Source organism: Procambarus clarkii, chromosome 65 (assembly GCF_040958095.1).
Source record: "Procambarus clarkii isolate CNS0578487 chromosome 65, FALCON_Pclarkii_2.0, whole genome shotgun sequence".
Lineage (NCBI taxonomy): Eukaryota > Metazoa > Arthropoda > Malacostraca > Decapoda > Cambaridae > Procambarus > Procambarus clarkii.
The window spans coordinates 11219411-11235171 of NC_091214.1; the positions used below are offsets into that span (position 1 = coordinate 11219411).

The 15761-nt window shown below is 44.2% G+C and overlaps 1 long non-coding RNA gene across 1 annotated transcript in view; it reads left to right on the forward strand.

The window, feature by feature from the left end:
* Positions 1-2138: 2138 nt before the first annotated feature.
* LOC138354928 (uncharacterized) overlaps positions 2139-15761 on the forward strand; it is a 244819-nt gene continuing 231196 nt past the window's right edge. Inside the window, exon 1 of the long non-coding RNA XR_011223718.1 lies at positions 2139-2165. This is a non-coding gene — a long non-coding RNA (uncharacterized lncRNA). The remainder of the gene's footprint in view (positions 2166-15761) is intronic.

Sequence of the window (15761 nt, forward strand, 5' to 3'; positions counted from 1 at the left end):
GAGAGAGGGGAAAGGAGAGAGAGAGAGAGAGAGAGAGAGAGAGAGAGAGAGAGAGAGAGAGAGGGGGGAAAGGAGAGAAAGAGAGAGAGGGGGGAAAGGAGAGAAAGAGAGAGAGGGGAAAGGAGAGAGAGAGAGGGGTAAAGGAGAGAGAGAGAGAGAGGGGGGAAAGGAGAGAAAGAGAGAGAGAGGGGAAAGGAGAGAAAGAGAGAGAGAGAGAGGGGAAAGGAGAGAGAGAGAGAGAGAGAGAGGGGAAAGGAGAGAGAGAGAGAGAGGGGGGAAAGGAGAGAAAGAGAGAGAGAGAGAGGGGAAAGGAGAGAAAGAGAGAGAGAGAGAGGGGAAAGGAGAGAGAGAGAGAGGGGGGAAAGGAGAGAGAGAGAGAGAGAGAGAGAGAGAGAGAGAGAGAGAGAGAGAGAGGGGGGAAAGGAGAGAGAGAGAGAGGGGGGGAAAGGAGAGAGAGAGAGAGGGGGGAAAGGAGAGAGAGAGAGAGAGGGGGGAAAGGAGAGAGAGAGAGAGGGGGGAAAGGAGAGAGAGAGAGAGAGAGAGAGAGAGAGAGAGAGAGGGGGGGAAAGGAGAGAGAGAGGGGGGGAAAGGAGAGAGAGAGAGAGGGAAAGGAGAGAGAGAGAGAGGGGAAAGGAGAGAGAGAGAGAGAGAGAGAGAGAGAGAGAGAGAGAGAGAGAGAGAGAGAGAGAGAGGGGGGGAAAGGAGAGAGAGGGGAAAGGAGAGAGAGAGAGGGGGGAAAGGAGAGAGAGGGGAAAGGAGAGAGAGAGAGGGGAAAGGAGAGAGTGGGGAAAGGAGAGAGAGAGAGGGGAAAGGAGAGAGTGGGGAAAGGAGAGAGAGGGGAAAGGAGAGAGAGAGAGAGAGAGAGAGAGAGAGAGAGAGGAAAGGAGAGAGAGAGAGAGAGAGAGAGAGAGAGAGAGAGAGAGAGAGGGAGGAAGGAGAGAGAGAGAGAGAGAGAGAGAGGGGAAAGGAGAGAGAGAGGGGAAAGGAGAGAGAGAGGGGAAAGGAGAGAGAGAGGGGAAAGGAGAGAGAGAGAGAGAGAGGAAGGAGAGAGGGGAAAGGAGAGAGAGAGAGAGAGAGAGGAAGGAGAGGGGAAAGGAGAGAGAGAAAGAGAGTGAGAGAGAGAGGGGAAAGGAGAGAGAGAGGGGGGAAAGGAGAGAGAGAGAGAGAGAGAGAGAGAGAGAGAGAGAGAGAGAGAGAGAGAGAGAGAGAGAGAGAGAGAGAGAGAGGGGAAAGGAGAGAGAGAGAGAGAGAGAGGAAGGAGAGAGAGGGGAAAGGGGAGAGAGAGAGAGAGAGAGGGGAAAGGAGAGAAAGGAGAGAGAGAGGGAAAGGAGAGAGAGGGGAAAGGAGAGAGAGAGAGGGAAAGGAGAGAGAGGGGAAAGGAGAGAGAGAGAGAGGGAAAGGAGAGAGAGGGGAAAGGAGAGAGAGAGAGGGGAAAGGAGAGAGAGAGAGGGGAAAGGAGAGAGAGAGGGGAAAGGAGAGAGAGAGAGGGAGGGAGGGAGAGAGAGAGAGAGAGAGAGAGAGAGAGAGAGAGAGAGAGAGAGAGAGAGAGAGAGAGAGAGAGAGAGAGAGAGAGAGAGAGAGAGAGAGAGGGGGGGGGGGGAAGAGAGCGAGAGAGGGGGGGGGAAGAGAGAGAGAGCGAGAGAGGGGGGGGGGAAGAGAGCGAGAGAGGGGGGGGGGGAAAGAGAGAGAGAGAGAGAGAGGGGGGGGGGGAGAGGAGAGAGGGAGAGAGTGAATTTAAGCTTGCACTATGTTCGTGGTCTTATGGAGCGGTAAGTTACTGGACTGTGGTGGTGGGCGAGGAGCACTGTTCCTGGTCTTATGAAGCACTGCTCCTGGTCTTATGGAGCGGCAAGTTACTGGAGTGTAGTGGTCTTGTTTATCCATAATGCTGAATATAGTTTTGTGGTTTAGGGAGGATATTTAATTTCCATTTTATCTATAACCATCATTTACTCCACTTAACTTTTCTCAGGGTCGAGATAGCTTGACCCTTACAGTGGTAACTGTGGTAATGATGATGTACATAATGAAACACATTGTCACGATGTGAGGTTCTCTGCGGGGAAACCCGCCTTAGTAATTACTATTCAAATGTAATCGAACTATAATATATTTAGTTATGATAATTTTATATTTTCAGGGAGGACGGTGTACGTAACACAGAGGTGAGTGTTGCTGCAGCTTATTGTTTCATATTCCTACGTGGACCTTAATCCCAGTGGACTGTCTTGCTCATGTGAACATTAAGTATGTGGAGCTGGTTATTGTGTGAAGAACTTGAATAACTGTAACATTGTTCATCTGTATATTCAATTTTCTTTATTCAGTGCAGAACAAGTAAATTAAATTGTGAAATTAATTTCTAGTTCAGTGGTTCTCAGACCCAGACCACTTTCCTTTCCCTTGTGATGTTTCCCCAAGCATCACAAGGGGGGAAGAATGTGGGCTGGGATCGTAAGGGAGAAGAAAGCTGGCAAGGAGCCTCAGTACTCGCAGGTGGTTACTCGTGCGAGTGCAGCAGACGACCAATATATATATATATATATATATATATATATACATATATATATATATATATATATATATATATATATATATATATATATATATAAATAATAATAATAATAATACACACATACAATAGCAGTACTCGGCCACCGTTGTTGTGGCTCAGTATGGCTTTATCAATGCAATCAGAACACTTGAAATGGAATTGTAACATATTTAGTATTGTAAATGTTGCTCTTGTGAGCAACAGATGGCACTGCTTTATAAAAAAAATGGTTTTACTTGTCACAAGTGTGGCATCTATACCTATACTTATCTATACTTATACTCGTATGGTAAAAACACAGCTCAATTCCAGTGCAATGGTACACAAAATAATTAAATCAAAATGAAAATAAATCGAAATCTATGAGAATTCAATTTATGAATGCAATTGGAAACATTGAAATGTAATTGTAACATATTTAGTATTGCGAATGTTGCTCTTACGTGTAACAGATGGTGCTAGTTTAAAAAAAAGCATGTTTTTACCTGTTACAGATGTGGCATCTATATAGTAGGTATATAAAGACACGCGCATATTCGAATGGAACATTGTGTCAAAATTTTAAAGCAGTCGGTGAAGAACTTTCGGAGATAACAGCGTGTGTTGCTCTTACGTCCAACAGAAAATTAAGTTTTTAAGCAATCGGTAAAGAGGTTTTGAAGATTTCCTTCACATAAAAAACACATTAAAAACAGTCTTTCAAAAAATGAATGTTTTTCCCGTCACAGACGTGACACTTATATAGTTTGTATGTAAAAACCTGCTCGGATGCGAATGGAACGTTATGTAAACATTTCACAGCAATCAGTGAAGAACTTTCAGATATTAGCGATTTTGAACAAATGAACATTTCCATTTTTATTTATATAAACTAGCTGTACACGCCACGCGTTGCTGTGGCTCAGTCTGGTTAAATGGTAAAGACAGAAAAGACAAAGTGCAAGTTTCTAATACGTTTAATTTCACAATGCTTGTGAGTATACAATATTTGTTGTTGTTCCATTGTCTGTGGAGATAGAGATTGTCTGGTTTACCAACTCTAGAACACGCAAATTATAATTGTCCCTTTGAGAAGCATTCCATGTCTAGATATAAACTGCATAATTTTAAAGATTGGCCCCTGAGCTTTGTTGATGGTGATTGTAGATGTCAATCGAATTGAAAATTACAATATCTTAAATTGAAATGGCATATTTCGCCTATTTGAATGCAGTGTTGTGTCAAAATTTCAAAGCAATCGGTAAAGATTTTTCAATGATTTCCCTCACATGAAAAACTAAAAAAAACACAGCTTTTTAAAAAAAAGCATGTTTTTTAACGTCACAGACGTGACATATATATAGTACGTACATAAAATCACGCTCGGATACGAAGGGAACGTTGTGTGAAATTTCAAGGCAATCGGTGAAGAACTTGCGAAGATTAGCGATTTTGAATAAACGTACATTTTCATTTTTATTTATATATTATTATAATATACTAGCTGTACCCGCCACGCGTTGCTGTGGCTCAGTCTGGTAAATTGGAGAAGAAAGAACAGAGAAAGTGCATGTTTCTAATAGTTTAATTTCAAAATGCTTGTGGGTATACAATATTTTTTGTTTGCTCTGTCCATGTGAGAAGCAATCGGTGTCTAGATCTAAATACTAGATTCTAAAGATTTACCCCAAGCTTTATTGTTGGTGATTGCAAACGCCATTCGAATTGGGAATTGCAATCTCTTAAATTGAAATATCATATCAGTTGGAATCATAGGAATGTGAGGAATGAGGACATCTTCACCTTTGAAAGATCCTGTCAAGATTGTTGCTTCTACGACGTTGCTGATTAATTTTTCTTACTGCAAACCGCGTTCCGTTGCATAGCTTTGGCTGGTTGGTATTTCGCAACATAATTGGCACGCCGATTTTCAAATGTAGTACCGTACGGTGGTATCCCTGGCTGATCGAGTGAATTAAAAAATTCTGTTGCATAATTAACCGCTTTATCTTCTTCCACAACAGTGTCGACGGACTTGCATATGACTGCTTCGCTTTGAATGTTAGACTGAATAATATTAAGGTCGTAAAGGTCTTTGTTTTTGGCCGCAAGAATAGCTCGTTTTCTCAGCCAATCGTGATTCGTATAATTGGTTTGAATATTGGGAAATAATTGTTCGTCACTAAATAATTCGTCCTGAAGTCAGATAAACCGGCATGTTTCCGTTCCCAATTTCCAGCAACTGATGTGAGAATATCTGAGCTGATGGGTCGTTTTGCAGCTGGACACGCATATTTGTAGTTAATTTTAACGTCTTTACGTGGCACCAAAATGTAGAGTATTTCAGGCAGGTATTTATTACGTCCACCGGTGTCCATCGAGGAATTGCAGGCAATGTTAGACTGAAATCTCCTGCAGGCAATGTTAATGCGTTCCCAAATGGTCTGATGTTTCCATGCAAATCTTGCAATGGTCGATCAAGAGTCTCGAGCAATTTTTTGTGGGCCATAGTGCATTCATCCTAAACAATATGTTTGTATTTCTGGAATACTTTTCCCCATGCTGGATGCTTTGGAAATGTTGCACGTGGGAACTTCAATGTATTGCATGTTCAATGGCAATTTCAAAGCAGAATGATCAGTTCTTACACCTGGTAGCAATGTCGCAGATATTCTGGACGACGAAAGAACTTAGGGTTTGCCATTTTGGGATCGAATTGCTGCCAGAACCTACCTAATTAGGAAAGTTTTACCAGTTCCTCCTGGCGCATCTAAGAAGATTTCTGCAAGCCCATTATTGACAATTATTTGATCTTAAATTCATTTTTGCTCAAGCGTTGGCGTAGGACTATTTGATTGCACATACGACAACAGATCACCCGTACTGTAATTGTCATGGCGCAATTCTACATCGAACGAAGCAGCAGCAGATCGATTCGGTGATGTCATTCCCAATTGATTGAGAACTTTGTTCGCGATTTCTAAATACAAATCTTTAATCATTATCAACGCTTCTTTGTAGATTTCTGCTCTGAAATCCATGTGCATATTTGAATTTTCCTTGCGTATTCGACGGACAATATCTTCAGCCATATGCGACTTACATTTCTCCCATAACTCTGTTTGGAAATGAAGGAGAGCAGGCGGTCAATATGATTGCAAATTATGCAAGAATTTGATTTGAATGCGACGTGTTGGGCGTGTCATTAATGCATACATCCCAGTGTCGGTCGTTCTCCAATAAATTCAGAGCTTGACATGCAATACGGAAAATGGCATGTGTAACGGCGTTGACAAATCTCAATTGCTGGAAAGACGTTGGACCGGGCACATTTACCAACAGCATGCAAAGAACGAAGCATTCACCTCGATTGGGATGCACAGAATACAGTCTGCCTATCGTATTCTGTTTCAATATGCTGGGGTTGTCCGTTGATTCGCTCTCCTCGTTAGTGTAGTAGTAGGCAATACCGAATACAGCAATGTTTTTACAAATGTGTCATTCTGACATAACATGAAGAAAGCAGTTAGCACTGTAGTCTGTGGATTCATAGCTATTTGTTGCACATCTGCAGCTGTGAAATAAACGCGTTGTCCATTTTCTTGTTTAAAAAAAATATCAACAAAATACTTAAATTCAAACACAGATCAATCGACACAGCTGAATTCCATTGAAAAGCAATGTCACACAAAATTATTAAAATAGAAATGAAAAGAAATCGAAATCTACGAAAATTCAATTTAACAAAGCAATCGGAAACATTGAAATGGAATCGTGATATATTTAGTATAGCGTGTGTTGATTTTATGTCCAACAGATGGCACTGTTTAAAAACATACATTTTTTTACCTGTCGCAGATGTGGCATCTATATAGTAGGTATATAAAAACATGCGCACTTTCGAATGCAACGTTGTGTAAAAATTTCAAAGCAATTAGTGAAGAACTTTTGGAGATTACAGCGTGTGTTGCCCTTATGTCCAACAGGTGGCGCTGTTTTTCAAAAAAGCATGTTTTTTCCTGTCACAGGTGTTGCATGTATATAGTAGATATATAAAAAGATGCGTCTATTCGAGTGCAACGTTGTGTCAAAATTTTAAAGCAATCGGTAAAGAGGTTTCGAAGATTTCCCTCAACTGTAAAACACAGTTTTTCAGAAAAAGCATGTTTTTTACTGTTACAGACGTGACATCTATATAGTATGTATATAAAAACCTGCTCGGATGCGAATGGAACGTTGTGTGAAAATTTCAAAGAAATCGGCAAAGTACTTTTGGAGATTAGCGATTTTGAACAAACGAACATATCCATTTATATATATATATATATATATATATATATATATATATATATATATATTATATATATTATATATATTATATAATATGCGAACAAGCCTGAATGGTCCCCAGGAATATATGCGACTCAAAACTCACACCCCAGAAGTGACTCGAACTCATACTGCCAGGAGCAACACAACTGGTATCTAAAGGACGCCTTAATCCGCTTGACGACCATCACGACCGGACATAAGGAAGTGATAGCCGAAGCTATTTGAACCACTTCCCCGCCGACACTCTGATGGTAATCTTGGGCATAGCATTTTATCAAATCACCTCATTCTTTGGGCCACACGTGAGGAACACAAATGCGAACAAGCCTGAATGATCCCCAGGACTATATGCGACTAAAAACTCACACCGTATTAAGGCGTCCTGTAGATACGAGTTGCGTTGCTCCTGGCAGTATGGGTTCGAGTCACTTCTGGGGTGTGAGTTTTCATATATATATATATATATATATATATATATATATATATATATATATATATATATATATATATATGTCGTACCTAATAGCCAGAATGCACTTGTCAGCCAACTATGCAAGGCCCGATTTGCCTAATAAGCCAAGTTTTCCTGAATTAATATATTTTCTCTAACTTTTTTCTTATGAAATGATAAATGTACCCATTTCATTACGTATGAGGTCAATTTTTTTTATTGGAGTTTAAATTAACGTAGATATATGACCAAACCTAACCAACCCTACCTAACCTAACCTAACCTATCTTTATAGGTTAGGTTAGGTTAGGTAACCCAAAAAGTTAGGTTAGGTTAGGTTAGGTAGGTTAGGTAGTCAAAAAACAATTATTTCATGAAAACTTGGCTTATTAGTCAAATTGGGCCTTGCATAGTAGGCTGATAAGTGAGTTCTGGCTACTAGGTACGACATATATATATATATATATATATATATATATAATAATTTATTTTAGTAGCAGTCTTTCTAGTAAACATTTGTTGTTAAATATGACCGAAAAGGTAAGATTAATAATTCTAACACGAATTTTCTCTTTCTTGTTTCTTTTTCACTGTCAATGGTAACTGAAAAATCAATTCTCCAAAATTCATTTTTATTTCTAGTCTGACGCGACGCTTGAACACGTTTCGTAATAACTTATTATATTTTCAAAGACTTTAGTTTACACACACACACAACTGTAACCTGTAAACACGCTAATCCGTCATACTTATACTCGCATTTGGGTGAGGTGATATGCTGCAACAGTTTTGGATGAGGTGAACAAACTTGTGACAAACTCAAGACAGAACACGAAACTAAGGGTATTAATTTGATATGAGAGCATAAGAATGGAAGTAACTGCAGAGGGCCTATTGGCCCATACTTCCTCTTGATGCTTCTATATTGGCTCGGGGTCATGAAGTGGGTAGAATATAGTTGTTCATTAATTGGCTGTTGATTGTTGGTGTTTACTTTTTGATATGTAGTGCCTCGCAGGTGTCGAGCCGCCTGCTATCGCTGTATCTATCAATTTCTGTGTTTAAGATTTCCCTGGTGATGGTCTGGTTGTGTGAGGAGATTATATGTTCCTTTATGGAGCCCTGTTGCTTATGCATTGTTAATCACCTGGAAAGAGGTGTTGTCTTGCCTATATACTGAGTTCTTTGGGGTTTACAGTCCCCAAGTGGGCATTTGAAGGCATAGATGAAATTGGTTTCCTTTAAGGCATTCTGCTTTGTGTCTGGAGAGTTTTTCATGAGTAGATTGGCCTTTTTTTATAGTAAATCGTCAATTGTACAATTGTCTTTGATATCTCTGAGTGTGTCCTTGACTTTTTTTTAATTCCACGATATATAATTTTAGTTAAGAACAGTGTTGAACAAAGCTACACTTGACAAGAAAAGATGATGAACGTGGCTATTTTCAGTTGATTGACGGATAATTTTAGTTAGGTAATGATGAAAGTGACTATTTTTGAGTTGATTGACGATGGATAAAGTTAGTTATGAACAGTGTTGGAAAGTTTCCTTTGACATTTTTTTTAGCTAAGAGAAAAAGGTTATTTTAGTTAAGAATAGTATTGAACGAGGTTAATCCCGACTATTTTTTAGTTGATTGACGAATATTTTTACTTAGGAAACGACAAGAAAACATGATGAACATGGATATTTCTAAGTTGATTGATGAATAATTTTAGTTAAAATTGACAAAGAATTCAATTTCTTTCTTTATTATGCACCCATACCTATCCCGTGGGCAGTGGTGTAAATGATTACAGAGGCACATAATCGGTTCAGGAACTGAACCCGCTAGTTCATTTAGCTAGGCAAATAAAACATTTTTGACGCTAGTTACAAAATTATTAATGTTATATATACATGTACACATTCTCATACATGTACATGTGTATATATATACATATACATATATACACATACATATACATATCTAATCACCCACAAAAATACACATATCAATAATCTTTTGTGTCACAAGTGATCAACAAGAGGCTCACAACAGTCACTATACAAGGCACTTTACATCTATGGTGAGTCACACAATTAATAAGTCTTGCTGCACACCCACCCAACTTGGCGGCAGCTTTACAGTCATGTGCATGCATTACCGACAGTAAGCAAATTTTGGATACTTCGCTAAGATTTCGGGCAGCACATCATTATGAATGAAGTACTTACACATTTCTTGGACACTGTTGATGGTGTTATCTCTAAATTCCTCGATTTTTTCACATTCCATTATATAATGACGCAAAGTGTGCGAGTAGTTCTGCTGACAGAGTTTATATTTAGTCAAATCTACATCAGCACATGTTACAAATTCCCGGAGGTACTTGTAGCCGAGCCTAAGCCTAGCAGTGGTAACATCTAGAAGTCTGCTAACATTATTGGATGACCCATAGACGTGCGGTTCTTCCTGCATAATAGAATGATGAGAGATGGAGTAACTGGTGTGAATTTCATTTTGCCTCAAGTCTCCGAAATTTAGTTGATGTTCATGGGATATTTCTGCCCTCAGGCTGCTCAAAAGCAGTCCAAGTTGGTAATCAAAGAAAAGATGATGAACATGGATATTTCAGTTAATTGACAAGTAATTTTTTGTTAAGAAATGACAAGAAATGTTTGTGTTGGTACATATGGTACTGAATAAAGTGTAGATTTATTGAAGAACAGTGTTGTGAAGAACATTCTGAAAACATGGAGAACAAGAATATTGAGCATAAAAGTTGTACAGGGAACATGTGAGGAACCTGAAAATATGAAAAGAACACAGTGAACTTTGGGGCATATGAACTTGCCAACCCGCTCTCGCACAAGACAGCACATATGACTTATTGCTTATAGTCACTATTTCGTTTATAAATAAGTACATAAAAATAAGTATATATTCCAAGCCATATTTTTTTCAAGGCATTAACTTGTCCTCTCAGTTTTATTAAACTATAGAGATTTTATAAAAAAAAAAAAAAAAAAAAAAAAATGCCCCCTCCCCATCCGGCCCGTTGGCGTCGTGAGGGGGCTTGGTGGACGGCTGCCAGAGTGTGATGCTCCGTTGGGCAGTCCTCTGTCCTTTTCTGGCCTTGCACTCCTGCTGCTGTCATCTCCAATTGTGCCGGATCGCTTTTCCTTTTCCTTATGTTTCGTTTTTCTCCCCCCTCTTCCCCTATCTGCTTGTCGTTTCCTGCCGACCTTTTGCTTGTTTTGGATTATTTCTTTGGACTTCTTCTATTTTGACGCCCGGGTGCTTGAGGAGGCATACTCTTGCACCCGTAGAACTGTAGTACCCAATGTCTCGAGCGAGGGGAACCTTTTATTGTCAATCCCCCTTTCGTCGCTGAACCCGATCTCGACGGACTCACGGTTCTTAAGGTGGCGTTTGTGGGGCGTATACTCACGACGCACCCCTAGGGGGCCCCGGCATGATCGGCGATAGCTTCCTGATGGGTGTCCTGCCTCTAATTGTGGCTCCATGGTGGGTATGGGGGCACATTCGTGGATGAATTTGTCACTTTTCGTCTCTATGTCGTTGAATGTTTCCGTTGTACCCTCTCAGGCTCGTGGGGTGGGCGACCAAGCCCCCGAGTCGGCCTGTATTGGAAGACCAGGCTCTGTAGCTCCCGCTGCGTTGGGCCCCGACCTTGCTCCTCCTTTGACCGTCCTGACTTCTTCCCCCAGCTCCCCTCCCTCCTCTGTGGTTGGGTCGAGCCTCCAGCCCCCAGTGGTGACCACTTCGTCCCCTGGTGTGGCTAAGTCTTTCGTTGTGACTACTGCGCCTTTTGACCCCTCTCTCTCTAGGGGTTCTCAACGCCGTTCGCGCCCCAACCGCACTCGCTCGATTCCTTCCCGTGCTGATGCGTATCAGGCCTTGTTTGGTCCTGCTTCATGGGCCAAATACTTTGATCTCCCTCTTGATTCTGCGCCTCCTGACGATTTCTCCCTCCATCGGCATCTTGTAGATTCCGTGGATGCGTCTGTTACTTTCAACCCCACTCGTCTCGGTACACGTGTCGTTGCTGCTCCTTCTCAGGATGCGGCTTCCCGCTTGGCTGCCTTATCTTGCCTTGGCGAGATCCCTGTTCGGGTCTCCAAGAACGTTCAGATGAATGCCAGTGTTGGCACTATTCTCCTCCCACCCCATGTTGCAACCGGTGTTCGGAATCTGCAGGATTGCCACGATGATATTCGGCATATCCTTGATGCCCAAGGCCATTCTGTCCTCCAGGTTGACTCGTTTACTCGTCCCCCTCGTGGTCGTCGCCGTCAACCCCTTCGCGTTGTGAAGATCACCTTTGATGGTTGGACCCTTCCATCCTCTGTCATTCTTGCTGGTGCTAGGTGCTCTGTCCAGGAGTATATTCCTTCTTCTCGACTTTGTAACAAGTGCTGGAGGTTTGGGCATGGTGCCCTCCGCTGCTCTGGGACTGTCTCTCTCTGTCCTTTGTGTGGGAGTGAAGGTCACTCTAAGTCGGAGTGCACTTCTCCCCAGGCTCGTTGCCTCAACTGCGGTGAGGCCTATCCTACCTTCTCCCGTGCGTGTGTCCATTACAAGCTTGAGGCAGCCGTCCTTAACTTGAAGCACCGGGAGCGTTTATCTTTTCCTGAGCCGAGACGCCAGGTTCGCCGGCTCCCGTCTTTTGCTAATATCTCTTATGCTCGCGTGTTGCGCTCTTCCTCTCCTCGTCCTTCCCGCCTTCCTCAGACTCACAACCGTTTCCGGGCCTTGGACCCTGATGCGCCCACTGCCCCCTCCTCTGTTACTTTGGGTTCTCTCCCGAAGGATCCTCCTCCTGGTCCTCTGTCTGGGGTTCCCCTTCCTTCTACCCGGTCTGTCGTGTCTCCTGTGTCTTCTTCCTCGTCCCCCTCCGATCCTCCTTCCCATCCTCTTCCTCCATCCCATCCTCTTCCTCCATCCCATCCTCTTCCTCCATCTATCGGCTCTCCCCACCGCCTGTCGGTGCGGGCGGATGTCCATCGCTCTCCTAACGGCCGTCGTGTGTGCTCTCGTTCGGCTTCTCCTGTTGAGACACTGGAATCCGGTGCCCGGTACGTAGTTGCTGGGACACCGGTCTCTTTAAGTCAGAAGCGAAAGCCTGGCTCCTCTCCTTCCTCTTCCCCGGCGGGTAAGAAGGCTTCGCTTTCTTCCTCAGTTCCTACTTCTGGCTCTGTTGCTCCTTCCCCTCCCGTTTCAGTGATTGCGCCCCCTGTTCCTACTATGGAGGTTTCTTTGGCCCCTGCTTCCCTTTCGGTTGCTGCTCTTGCTGAGGTGCGCTCCCCTCTTTCTACTCCCCCTCTTCCTGCTGCTGTCCTTGACTGCTCCTCTCCGTTGTCTCCTCCTCCGGACCCCGCCCGCCCACCTCTGATCTGTTCTCCCGTTTCCTTCCCTCCGTCTTTGCTCAGTTTACCCATGCCCCCTAACCCTGACTTTGCTGACCCTGATCCCGACCCTGATATTCTTTAACGTGCTCTGTTGCTCTTTCGCCTTGTTTCTTCCTTGTTCTCTGTTTTTGTCCTTTCTCTTCTCGTCATTGTCCATTCTTCAATGGAACGTTCGAGGTTATTACGCCAATTTCCTCGAACTCCAACTTCTGATTTCGCGGTTTTCGCCCCTTTGTGTCTGTCTCCAGGAGCCAATGCTTGGTGCTCGTCCTGGTCGTTTTCGTGGCTATTCCTTTCTCTCCCCCCCCCCAGCCATTGCTGGGGCTTCTAATTCTTCTGCTCTCTTGATTCGTGCTGATGTTCCCTTTGTTCCTTTGCTTTTTCCTTCGCCTCTCCATTGTTCTGCTGCTCGTATCTTTGTGGGGAAATGGTACACAGTTTGTTCCATTTATCTCCCCTCGAGTGTCCCGCTCTCTTCCTGATTTGAAACACCTCCTAGACTCCTTGCCGGAGCCTGTGCTCCTGCTGGGTGACTTCAATTGTCGTCATTCTCTTTGGGGTGACGTTCTGACGAATACCCGGGGTCGCCTCCTTGAGCCGTTTCTCCTCTCTTCTTCCCTGTCTCTTCTGAATTCTGGTGAGCCCACTCATTAGGACTCGGACTCCACCCTTTCTTGTCTTGATCTTTCTCTCTGCTCTTCTTCTCTTTACTTAGATTTCACGTGGCAGGTTCTTGATGACCTCCATGGAAGTGATCATTTCCCCATCCTTGTTTCCTTTTTCTCTTTTCGCCCTTCCCTCTCTTTCCCTAGGTGGCAGTTTGCTAGGGCAGACTGGACCCTCTTTACCCTCAGTGCTGCTCTCTCTGACCTCTCCCTTCTGCCTCTCTCTCGCGCTCTCCTCCTTTTTCATGACACTGTCTTCAACGCTGCCCTCCGCTCTATTCCTCGCTCTTTTCTCTCGGGGTCCACGGAAGTGCGTTCCCTGGTGGAATGCGGACTGTGCTCGGGCTGTCCGCTGTAAGCGTGCAGCCTGGAAGAGGCACCGCCGTAGGCAGACGACCGATTCTTTTCTTTTCTTTCAGAAAGCGAGTGCGGTGGCCCGTAGGGCCATCCGTACGGCTAAACGTGAATGTTGGGCATCTTATGTCTCGACAATTACGTCCGAAACCCCTCTGGCCCAGATCTGGAAGCGTATCCGCAAGATAGCAGGTAAGTTCGTTCCCGATGTTTCACCGGTCCTTCACCTCCATGATACTCTTGTGGCGGACCCGTTGCAGGTCGCTTCCGAACTGGGTTCCCACTTTTCTTCTGTTAGCTCTGGTCTTCATCTTCCCCAATCTTTCCTTCTTCGTAAACCTGTCCTTGAGTCTCGTCCTTTAGATTTCTGCACTCATCTTCAACTTCCCTATAATGATCCCTTCTCTCTCTCTGAACTTCGTTCTGCCCTGGCCCTCTGCGGTTCTACGGCGGCGGGCTCCGATGGTATTCATTATGAGATGCTTCGCCATCTCCCTCCGAGCACGTCTCAGTATTTACTGAGTCTGTATAATCGGATCTGGGAGTCGTCGTCAGTCCCTGAGGACTGGCTCGATGCCGTTGTCCTCCCTGTTCGCAAACCGGGTTCTCTGGGTATTTCCCCTAAGGACTTTCGCCCTATTGCTCTCACAAGTTGTGTCTGCAAACTCTTTGAACATATGGTTAACGTTCGTCGGATGTGGTTCCTGGAACACCATCACCACCTCTCCCCTTCTCAATTTGGTTTCCGCAAGTGCCGCAGCACGACAGATGTCCTGGTGAACTTGGAGGTCTATATTCGTACTGCTTTTGCTGCGAAGACCTCCGTTGTTGCCGTCCTTTTTGACCTGGAAAAGGCTTACGACACTACTTGGCGTTATCATATCCTATCTCAACTTCATTCTTTTGGCCTTCGTGGTCATCTCCCTCTCTTTCTCCGCAGCTTCCTCTCTCGTCGTTCCTTTCGGGTGCGCCTTGGTACCGCTCTCTCTCCCTCTTTTCAGCAATACGAAGGTGTGCCCCAGGGTAGTGTTCTGAGCACTACTCTTTTTCTGGTTGCCCTCAATGGTCTTCTTTCCTCTCTTCCTTCTGGTGTCTTCTCTGCTCTCTATGTCGATGATCTTACCCTTTGTTGTCAGGGTGATGATTCGCCTCTCCTTCAACGCCGGCTTCAACTTGCAATTGATGCCGTGTCGTCTTGGGCCACTGATCATGGCTTCAAGTTCTCTACTTCTAAGACTTGTGCCATGGCTTTTACGCGGAAACGGGTTGTTCTTCGTCCCTCTTTGTCACTTTATGGTCATCCCCTTGAATACAAAGATTCTGCGAAGCTTTTGGGGTTATTCCTTGACACTCGTTTATCTTGGTCTCCCCATATCTCTTACCTCCGTGTTGAGTGCTCTAAGGCCCTTACCCTACTTCGGGTCTTGTCCCATACTTCTTGGGGGGCAGATAGGCGCACTCTCCTTGCTTTACATTCCTCTCTCGTCCTGTCTAAGCTCGATTATGGTTGCCCTGCTTACTCGTCTGCTTCTCCTTCTACTCTTCGCCGTCTTGATGCTTTGCACCATACTGGGTTGCGCCTCAGTTCTGGTGCCTTTCGTTCGACTCCCGTCCTTAGCTTGCATGTTGACACTGGCTTCCTGTCTCTCCAGGACCGCCGTGATCGCTACTGTCTTCGCTATCTTGCGCGGTCCTTGCAACATCCTTCCTCTCGCCTCTGTCGTGCTTTAACTTTTACCCCTCCTGCGGTTCCTGTTCCTCTTCACCACCTCCCTCTTTCTGTCCGGTTATCTCGCATGCAGGATTCTCTTTCCGTTCGTATTTCTGATGTTTCTCCTCGTGTTCCTTCTTTGCCCCCGTGGAGGGTCCCTCTTCCGCGGTTTTGTACATCCTTGACCCGTATCACTAAAGCTTTTACTCCTCCTACGGTTCTAAAACGCCTTTTCCTCGAGCACTTTTCTTCTCACTCCCGCTCCGTTTCTGTCTTCACCGATGGGTCTAAGTCAGCGGA